The 12,080-nt window shown below is 46.3% G+C and overlaps 1 protein-coding gene across 1 annotated transcript in view; it reads left to right on the plus strand.

Annotated features, from left to right (window-relative positions):
- LOC122816063 (sulfotransferase 2A1-like) overlaps nt 1–12,080 on the plus strand; it is a 371,350-nt gene that overhangs the window by 94,906 nt on the left and 264,364 nt on the right. The window lies entirely within an intron of this gene.

The following is a 12,080-nucleotide window of genomic DNA, read 5'->3' on the forward strand; positions in this document are numbered from 1 at the left end:
TGACATATTTACCCTTTGCCAGAAAGGAGTGGTCAGGTCCACACATATTTCTCTAATCAGAACAGTGCAAAAGCAAGGCTGCGTGAATAGGGGACATGTCCTCTACGCCAACATGTAGAGAGTGTCAGATGATTAAAAAATGTTTCACAGCTTATAAACTGTTACTTTCTTCAAAGATAAACTTTGTGGTAAAATAAATATAACATGTAATAGTAGGGATGAATGTAAAGGGAATATAGGATGTGTAGTACCCAAAGCATGTCATGTAGAATTACTGTCAAAACTACTGGATTCCCATAATAGTAGTGTGTGAACACAAACAGCCATGCTAGTTGGTAGCTTGTAGGTAATAATGTCAGTTAAAGTACATATATAAATGTATATATAAATATATATATATATATGTATATGTATATATATATATATATATATATATATATATATATATATATATATATATATATATATATATATATATATATATATATAGTTGTAGGAGTCATTGTGCATACACACTTACTACAAGGAACATGAGAGAGGAATGGAGAAATGTGAATCTACAACACAGCCTGAATCATGAGAGAGATACTAACCTTTACACACACAGAACACTGTCCACAGCATACCAGCATGGTCCCCGCCCTTACAATATGAAAGGGCAATGCCTATCCCACATACCCTTTTATAGCACTGACCTGAAATCACAGTGAGAACTGCAATCAGTACACAACTGGCTGTATGCAATTAGCAAATGCTGGCTTACAATGGGTGCAGAGGCCATCACATGGACCTATGCAGATACCTACAAAAGCATCCAGTACTAACACTCCACACATGCAATACATTCATTGCACTGTCTGGAAGCAGACAGAGGGAGAGAGAAAAGTGAGAGAGAGAGAGAGAGAACAAAAAAAAAAACAAATATTATACACTGTCTCTGTGACTTTAAGCTGTCAGCAGTGACAGTAGCAGCAGCAAGCAGAACCAGTGGTAACGCAAACAGCTGCGACAAACACAGGTAATGCAAAGTAGCAGGTTAATAGTGTGCATACTGTGAACCCTCCAAATGTGTCATAGGTCTGTATCTATAGGTATGTCCATGTGATATGTTGTGTGTACGTAGTTCCACCAAAAGGGGATGACCATACATTACATGTCAATCAGTCTTAGGCCATGATCCTGGCAGCAGTTGTCTGTGCGTTGCCCCCAGCAATGGCTGTAGTGACTGCTTTGAAAGGTCAGCCAGGTTCAAAAGGCAGGATCATCCCATCACAAAGGCACACTGGCTGGAAACAATTGTCTGCAGGTACATGATATCACTGCATATGCATCCCATACTGCATAATTCCATAGCTTAGCAGACCAGGCCGATTATGCATATGATGTGGTAGTTCCTAGGGTCAGTCGAGGTGCCTCCTTAGTGGTGTGGGACCACTGTCGTTGTATGCCACTGTCCAGGTACATATCCTGTAGTATGGCCAAGATAAATCATCAGTGTTATATGCGGTTGTATGTCCTCTCGGAGTGCAGGTAGCACACATCCAGGGATACCATGAGGTCACAGTGATGCTGTGTGTTCTGCTCTGCTGAGGGCGGCCTTCACCTGGACATGTGAGATGATAGGGAGGTTGCATACAGCTGTGATAAATATTTCAACTGGTGGGGAGAAGGAGGGGGTATACGTGCACCGAACCTGTCTGCAAGACTGTTGCCAATATCCGTGTGTTTGATGAATGTTAAGTAGGTGTGTATTAACACAGAGCATATCTGAGGCATGTGGTCCAGATGTGTAACATAACTGAAGAAGGCCTTGTGGTCTTCCATAGTGTTTGTGGCCATTTCCTTCCCAGAGTAGGCTGTGGCCATTGTTATGACGGACTGTAGCGTAGTACCAGTGCTGACCACAGATGCCTTCCCTTAATGTGAATGTGCTCTGTCCTGCAGTAGCCTCCTGCTATTGTTATACATTCTGCCTCTGTCTGGGGTCCACTGGACAGGATGCCTAACCTTTGTGCATAGGGTCTGGGTTAGAAATGTGTGTGCAAGTTCCATGCAATCTGTGGCATGTCCATGGTAAGCATTTGCAAAGGGGTCAGCAGTGTGGGTTGTGGCTTCCAATGTCCTAGTGTGCTGCATGGATACCATCTCAGTCCCCGCAAGTGAATAACTGTCTAATCACATACATGTCAAAGTAGTCTACCCTGCTGGTGGTAGTGGTGGGATATGTATATCCAGGCCGAGTAACTTCTGTCCACATCACAGTAGTGGATGGCATCCCACATACAGTACCTTGGGATGAACCCCCAGAGTGAGGTTGTGCATTGGACCTGTCAGTGTGTGCTGACCGATGGGGCATGCTACTATGTTTTGTGGAATGTGGCAGGTATTGTTGCACAGGTGTTGGCTGAGCACTGATATCTGGCCATGTACCTGTGTATCCACCACGACACACACACATGCAACATATGGGAGTAGTAGTATATCACTACACATGAGTATCATGTATAGTATGTGTGCCATATATTGTTGACATAGTCTGCTGATATCCTGTTTGTGTTCTCTTCCAGGGAGATGGAGCGTCAGCGTAATCCCACCTACTCTGTAGCGGAAGATGAGGAGATCCACCAGAGCCTGGTGCGGGAGTATGACATCCTGTTTTCCTGCACCAGTCAGAATCAGCAGGAGAGGGCTGCACTGTGGCAAGACCTTGTCTGTAGGGTAAATGATATTGGCACGCATAACAGGACATATGAGCAGGTACAACATCACTGCAGTGATTTAATCTGAAGTGTCCGTCAGCGTGCATCAGATATCCACAGGCAACAGGTTGCCACAGGAGGTGGGGTGGCCACACATCCCCCCCTCACCAGACTGGAGGGGATACTCCTAAGTGTTGTGGCTCCAGCCCCGGAACAGCAACAGCAGTACACCTGCATTATGATGGAGGCTGGTTCCACAAAGCAGCACGACATGGAGCATGCAGGTAATATGCCATATGTACACTTGACTGTCCTGTACACTGTATTATATGCAATATCAATGGCACAGTTGTGCCCACTGACATTAATCTCATCATTTCTGCAGGTCCCTCCAGGGTTACAGCAAGGCAGGCCATCCATGCTGGTGAGTGTGTTTAACATAACCTATAATAGTCCTGATAATGCTAGTAACAGTAGTGTAACTCAGTAGTGCTCTGTGTGTATACTGCGGGGTGTGCATGTGTGCATGTGTGCAGGTGTGCCTGTGCCTATGTGTGCATGTGTGCATGTGTGCAGGTGTGCTGTGTCCACGTGTGCATGTGTGCCTGTGTCCACGTGTGCATGTGTGCATGTGTGCATGTGTGCCTGTCTCCACGTGTGCATGTGTGCATGTATACACGTGACCACGTGTGCATGTGTGCATGTGTCCATGTGTGCATGTGACCACGTGTGCATGTGTGCATGTGTCCACGTGTGCATGTGTGCATGTGTCCATGTGTCCATGTGTGCATGTGTCCACGTGTACATGTCTGCATGTGTGCATGTGTGCCTGTGTGCATGTGTGCATGTGTGCCTGTGTGCATGTGTCCACGTGTGCATGTCTGCATGTGTGCCTGTGTCCATGTGTGCATGTGTGCATGTGTCCATGTGTGCATGTGTGCAGAAGTGCATCACTGGTAACAATGTCTGGAGACTGTAAACTGTGTTTCCTGTCTTCCTCCCACAGGTTCTGGTGCTGCTCTGGTGACCTGCAGCAGGGAACCTGAATCTTGTGCCATGGGTACTGGTAATGATGATATTTGTGTAATGGTACAGGAAGGTGTGTCAGGGTCCGCCATTGGTCAGCCAATTGACAGTACACAGCTGTCAACTCCATCATTGCGCACAGTCATCCTGCCAGTACATCCTTTGTCACCATTGTCCCTAGGTGATGGACAGGATGCAGTGGGCATAGACCAGGGTAATGTGGTACCTGTGGCACTTGCGTCCCCACACAGCAGCCATGTGCAGGGTCCTCCGATGGTACCACACAGACAGTTGCCCATGGGTTCTCGTGGGAGCATCCGCGGGCATACTGCCTCTGGCCGACGTGCCCAAAGTGGTCTGACAACCTCAGCTATGTTTCGGACTGTCATGCAGGCACAGTCGCGTATGGAAAGGTACACCAGACAGGGTCTGAGGGAGCTGAAAGCATGTCACACAGCCATGACAGACAGTATGCGTGACATTGCGGATGCTATCTGTAATTTCACTGATGTCATAGACAGACATTGTGGGGACATATTACAGCAGTTCCACAACCAAATGTCCATGAGCTAGGGCAATGGTGGGCATTTACCGTGTCGACGTAGCCGTATGCCGGCAACAGCAGCAGCTGGCAGTCTGCGCAGATGACAACAGGCTCGCGCACGCCCCCATAGTGCCAGCAGCAGCCCCAGCAATGCTGGGTCTGTGCTGTCATTGGAACGCCCCAGGAGACCACGTGCACGTGGCTCTGGACAGTCCCAACAGGGACCTGTGTCCTGTCAACACACTCCGACTTCTGATGACAGTACCCAGTCTGGCTTAGTACTGGATACAGTCCGTAGCACCCCTGCCAGGCACAGGTACCGTGTCCATGCCCACAGACACTGATCTGTATGACCTGACAGGTGCAGTCTGTGGCTGTCCACAAACCCCTGTATATGGCAGCCATGAGGTGGAACTGTGTGCATGCATACACACATGCGAAATGTTAACACCTAGGGCGACCACATACACGCACACACTGCACCAACACTGCCCCACCCTGTACTGCTGCCCCTCACCAACACACATACACACACATGTCAATTGGTGGTATCAGTGGCTGACTCAGGCATAACTAATCCACACCCTGTGCATATGATGACACTGTGCCACCTCCTGCAATCTCCAACATCATTGCAGGAACAGGTAAACACAATGCTGATGCACAGGGTGACTACATAGAAGTGTATTAGTAGTATCATGTTGGTAACAGTACAGTGTGCTGCTATGACTGTGTGTATATCCCAGCATGCCTGCTGCAGTAACTGTATGAATGTCCTGAATTGTTATCTGCACCCATAGTACATACCAAAGTGTAACAGCTGCACATAATTGCATGCCAGTGGTAAGGTTGTCAACAGATAGCCGCATACATGGGTAGCACAGGGGGAAAGCTAACGCAAGTAGTGATATGCAATGGTGGACATGTACAGTAATGGTGTCAAGTTGCCCACAACGACTATGCAATGTTGTTGTTCACGCATGCAGATATGTGTGCAGTACCAATGTAATCCAAATCACAAATAACTATGACATAATATCAGTTCTACCATGGGCATCTGCGCTGTGTATTCCTGGGTACATGTTGATAGTGCCTACATATTTCCATTGTTACTTACTGTTATTGTTACCCCTTCTTTGTTGTACAATGCACTACTTCCAGCCCTGTTTACTGTAGCTTTGTTTGCATGCATGTTCGCTTGTGGTTCCCTGGAACACTGCTTACACCTGCAATGCAGAGTTACAGTGCTTCTGTAGACTCCTAGTGACATGTGCATAGCGTACGATACGTATGTCAACTTTACACATGACAGAACATCACTGTCTGTCCTGTACGCATGTACGTTGCCTGTGACACATTGCACATGTCTTACCTGGCATTTACCCACGTGTGCAGTCATATATGCCAGTGCTATGAAACAGTAGTGGTACACCCACAAATACACACCTTCAGTATGTTGTTCCCCATTGGGCCTATGTGTTGGTACTCACCATGGCAATCACACTACTAGGGTAGCATGTGCAAAGGTAACCTGTGAATCACCTCTATGGTCCAGTTGTGGTTTATGTGAGTCATGTGGCAATTTCACAGCTGCCACATGTATGTAGTCAGCCATCACCCTTAGCCAGGAACGTACAACACATGTGTGGGATGCCACCACACAGCCAATCTGAGGACTGGGCTCTCTGAACCCAGTAATACCATACCCTGTCAGGTGGCATGTCATATATACTACATCCTGGACAAACTTCATCCCCAATCCCTGCTGCTACTATTGATAAAACCCCTGAAGATGTTTCTGATAGTTTTGACCAATTCTTTACTGAGACATTTCAAGCCCTAGCTAGCCATCTACCTCCTAGCTCCCCTGGTCCTGAAAGTAGCACCCCTAAAAACCTACTTGCGTTCAGCTGCCAACCAGTCGCCAGTTCACTTCTCCGTACCTTGATTGAAACAGTGAAACCCACTACACTTTCTGCTGATCAACCCCATGCCGAGTACCCATCAAAATCAGATGATGCTATTGCTTACCCTGTCTCAAAACTAATCAAATGAACCATGGTAGAATCTAAATTTCCCACCATCTGGAAAATATCCTATGTAATCCCACTTCACAAAGGAGGCAGCTCTACTGAATCCTCCAATTATAGGCCAATAGCTATACTCTCTCCACTTGCAAAGATTATAGAAACTTTATTCATAGACAATTCATACACCACCTAATCCAAAATCGCCTTATGGCAGACACTCAGCATGGCTTTCATCCTCATCACAGCACTACTTCTGGCCTCCTAGCCTTTACTAACACCATAAACCATACTTGCAACACTAATTATATATCCTCAGCCCTCTTTTTGGATCTTTCCAAGGCATACGATATGGTTGATCACCAACTTGTAATCCACACCCTGCAAACATTCTGTCTAGATACTGGAGCCTTCCAATGGTTTCAATCCTACCTGCATGGTCGACAGCAGGCTGGCCTCTGGCAGAACAAACTCTCTAACCTTCTACCTAACACCCTCAGAGTACCACAAGGCTCTATACTAGGGCCCTTGCTGTTCTCCATCTTCATTAACGACCTTTATACTGTCATCCCAAAAGTCAGCTGTATCCAATATGCTGAAGACTCTACTCTGATCTGCTCAGCCACATCTCCAGTAGAGTTATGGTCAGCTACCCAGACCACCTTTAATACAATAGAAAACTGGCTTTCTGAACATCGTCTGATCCTAAATCCCAAGTAAACTAAACTGCTGTTATTTCACCAACACGTAGGTCTACCGCTTTCACCTTTACCATAACATCAACTGATGGCACAATAATCTCCCCTGACCCATCCACTAAACTATTAGGTGTCATCATAGACAATAATCTCAAATGTGACCTACATGTTAACCAAATTATCAAAGCCATCAATAAAAAACTAGGGTCACTTTACAGGATAAAAGCCTTCCTAACCCCTCCAGCTAAAGTTGCCATAGCTCACTCACACCTTCTTTCAACCCTTCTGTATGCATCCCCTCTACTCTCGAATATGAACAAGACTGTCCTTAACAAACACTCAATTTGCTACAACCACATAGCCAGGTTTGCCACTGGGATGCCTTTTAGGACACATCATTGCATCAATCTAAATCAGCTTGGTTGGCTTGCAATACCCAGCCTAATACAGTATAACCAACTGATTATGGCCTATAAAATCCTCTATAATCCGGGCAATACTCCTGCACTTCAAATATTATCACCCCCTATAACAATCCTAGACCGCTTTGATCCTCTAACAAACTACTAATTCAGACTAGCAAATTTAATAACACAGCTGGTGATTCTCTCTTTGCAAACTCTGTAAGTAGATCCTGGAACTCACTTCCAGCTGATATTACCTTACTTTCCACCTTAGGTCAATTTAACACTAGACTCAAACAACATTTGTCACTTAACTGGCTATGTCAATGTATCAAGCCTGGCTAACTCGAATGTGTAAAATCTGTTAACCAGTTTACTGTGTAATTTAATTTAATCCAGACTTGTGCTCAGGACTAACATTGACCTGTGGAACATGTTTAACTTGCTTACTTATTTAATCTCTGTAAATAATCTGTTTGTAATATGTAATGCTGGTATTATGTAATGCTGTATCTGCTTACCCTTGTAGCTTTTCTCCCCGGGCCTCCCCTGGAAATGGACACGCATCCAGTCGGACTATCCTGGTCAACAAATGTAGGATAAATAAATAAATAAATAAAATATATTACAGTGACTACAATACAAGTCAGACATTGACACGCACTGACCGCATGCTGAACACACTGGGGCATACGTGGGGACTCAGAATAGCATCCTGCCTGAGCATCACACACCTCCGCAGCTGGCACACAGGCATATGTTCCATTGGAACAGAGCACATGCCACACATGGCACACACATCCCCTGTGCCACACACTCACAGCCTGTAGGGCTACACAACACACCTGCTACAGACGTGTCAGGTACCTGTCTTGGGTGCTGCACTGGGGTCCCGCTCAACAGGCTGTATCTGGTGAAGGTCACAGTGATGTGCCTCAGGGGCACTATGGTCCACTAAAGAACACATGCATACAGGTCAGTCAGAGGCATGGACACATATGACTCACTCATTGACCATGCCAGTATGGCTGACCTGAGACATATCTCCCTGGACTACATAATAGGGAACATAGAATGGATCTCTCAGCATGTGGCACAGGCCAGTATGAGCCTGATCTTGGTTGCCAACATACCCTCACCAGGTATGCTACCACTATATGTGGGAGGGGTGTTGTATGTCTACATTATGCTCAGTCTTCACTGTCATTCATAGGGTATCTGCTAGCTGTCAACGTGTGCTTACATGCTATGGAAACCACAGTGATGTGCAAGGGTCATCTTGCACGTGACACCCATGGCCCGATGTATAATGGTAAAGCTCCTTGGTACACACATACTGCCTTATGCTGCAGGACATGGTTTACATAGCCACCTCCGTGGGTATCACACAGGTTAGGACACTAACAGTGCTGCTACACAACAACAGCAGTGTACACCGGAAGATGCATGCACCAGGCACTGTCCTCAGCACGGTGAACTGCAATGTCTGTGCAGTACCAGATTCCTGATTCATGGCTCACAGGTGTTACCCATCACTGACAGGTTATGCCCCATACCATGCCTGTCATCCCCTACACATGTAACACACATGGACAGGGGGGTGGTATCCCAAGGTACCACAGATACACACACCTCCAGGTTGTTGGCACAGCACAAAGCATCAGGGCCAATCATGTGCAGCTGACAGTGTGTCGGACTGCCATCTGGTTCATAGCCTGGCACACACAACCCTCCCATACACAGGAAGACCACCTATCCTCCATAACAACACTGGCAATATGACAGTCTCAAGAACTGTGTTTATATGGCTGGACTGCATCCAGCCAAACATTGTGCGTGAGCATTACTGTAGCTACAACACACTAGTTGAAGGGTTCACAGCATGTGGTCACTGAATTGCAGTGGAATGACATGTTACCACTACCACAACAGGTGGGAACATGCAGCACCTGTACATCGACTACATGTACACTATATGGCCCAGACCGGATGTGTATCCCCTGCTGTATGTATTTTACCATATACACCCACACTGTATAGACACATACCACGTGCGGACTCTGCACAGTAAGACACAGTCATATTGGCATACATTGCAAATACCATTTATCCACTCGAGGCATGTGTCAGACATGGTAACTACTGCAGGTCACAGGTATTTATGTGCATGTGTCACACATATATCATGTGTGCAATGCCATTGCTGGTTTAGGCAATGGCATGCATTGTTATGTACAAAGACCCATACAAGGTCATACTGTGTGACACAACCACACGTGGCAGTTGTGGGTTACCAAAACATACCTATCTGTACTCTGACAATGGTAATAGACAGAGTAGCAGAGTGCACTATTGGCATTACTAGCCAACTAGCCCTGTTTGGCTGTGCTGATAGTGTAGTGACATCCCCTGTGTTTACTGGGGGAATATGCAGCATCTGGTGTATTGTAGTATTTGCCAAAATGATCTGTTCTCTCACACTTGCATTTACACACACCCTACTACCCCCACACACACACACGCACACTTGCCATTTGCAGGATTCATTCCCCTACCTAACTAAGTCACGACACGTAAGAAAGACGCATTAGCAAAGCGCACTGTTCGGATTACAAGATAGTTCTTCTTCTCTGGCCGTACTTATAGGGTGCTGACAACATCAGTATTTTGAAAGGGTAATGTGCATCAGGTAGTGTGATCTCCTGATTGCCAGAACTAACATGTTTTGCATAAGGAAGTGCACCCACACAAACTCCCCACATCCAAACACACACACACATGCCATTTAAAGGTTTCAAACTCCTACCTAACTACATTACAACACTTGGGAGAGACGCATTAGCAGAGTGTGCTATTCGCATTACTGGGAGGCTTCCCTTCTCCTGCTGTACATATAGGGTGCTGACATCATCTGTGTTTAGAAAGGGGAATGTGCGTCCTGAAGTGTATTCTCCCAGTTGCCAAAAGGGACATTTCCCTCACACAAAATTGCACACTTACTAACCCCCGTCATGCAAACACACACACTTGCCATTTGCAGGATTCAAACCACTACCTAATTATGTTATGACACTCAAGACGGACGCATTAGCAGAGCGCGCAATTCGCATTACTGGCAGGCTTCCCTTCTCCTACTGTACTTATAGGGTGCTGACATCATCTGTGTTTAGAAAGGGGAATGTGCATCCTGTAGGTGTTCTCCCAATTGCCAAAGGGACATTGCCCTCATACAAAACTGTGCGCACACTAACCCCCCTCATCCAAACACACACACTTGCAGGATTCAAACCACTACCTATGTTATGACACTCGAGACAGACGCATTAGCAGAGTGCGCTATTCGCATTACTGGGAAGTTTCCCTTCTCCTGCTGTACTTATAGGGTGCTGACATCATCAGTGTTTAGAAAGGGGAATGTGCATCCTGTAGTGTATTCTCCTAGTTGGCAAAAGGGATACTTCTTTCAAACAGTCTTGAACACACACTAACCCCCTCCACACACACTGAGCACGTACAGGATTCAAACCCCTACCTAACTATGTTATGACACTCGAGACGGACACATTAGCAGAGCGCGCTATTCACATTAATGGGAGATTTCCCTTCTCCTGCTGTACTTATATGGTGCTGACATCATCAGTGTTTAGAAAGGGGAATGTGCATCCTGTAGTGTGTTTTCCCAGTTGCCAAAAGGGACATTTCCCTCTCACACACACAAAGCATTTGCAAGATTCAAACCCCTACCTAACTATATTATGACACTTGAGGAAGACGCATTAGCAGAGTGCACTATCCGAATTACTGGACATCCTTTCTGCACCTGTAGTATTTATAGGGTGCTGACATCTTTATTTCTACAGAGGTATGTAGATGTAGTACTGCCTGTCAGGTGGGGATAGCATATATATGCATTTGCAGCCACGTACGTCAGGGTCAGATATGCACATCGCACTGGCAGGTTATGTTCTATACCATGCTTTGGGACCACAGGACCTGTAACACACAACACAACCAGTCCAGAACACCACACCCACATCCAGGACGCACACTTAGCTTCCCTGGGAACAGTGCCAGGATATGCAGGTGTTCACATACACCATTCCAGTTGTTAACATCAGGTACAGGCATATTGTGTGTGAGAACTACTCAGGCCTCTACCACTTTACCCTACAGCCACTACAATTTGTGGGTCCATGTGCTATGGCAGAACCACACACCACAGCCACATGGGGGAATACATATTGCACCTGTCCATCTGCAACGTGCGTACTCACTGTTCCACACCAGAGGTAGACCACCATTGTTGATATCTGAACATATCCACCTTTCCCTGGACATCCATATCCCATCTCCACCCCCAGGCAAGGTTATCACTGCACACAAACTGTATTTAGCACAAGCAGACTCTACACTTGTGTAGACTGGGCTGGATGATTTCAGAGGACCCATGCTGGAGGACTATACTGGCCACTCAGCATAATCCTTGACAATTGCATTCTATGAGCATGTGTACGGTTTGCATTGGTCATGCTATCCCACATATACCCATGACTGCTCCACAACAAGACACCTGTCAGCTGTACACCAGCCATATATGCGCCGTACAACAGACAGAGTGACCTAATACATTGCAGAGCTGTAGCCCACAGAGGGAGGACATCTGTGAACAGTTCCGGCACGGC

Source organism: Protopterus annectens, chromosome 1.part1 (assembly GCF_019279795.1).
Source record: "Protopterus annectens isolate FY-2018-M chromosome 1.part1, PAN1.0, whole genome shotgun sequence".
Lineage (NCBI taxonomy): Eukaryota > Metazoa > Chordata > Ceratodontiformes > Protopteridae > Protopterus > Protopterus annectens.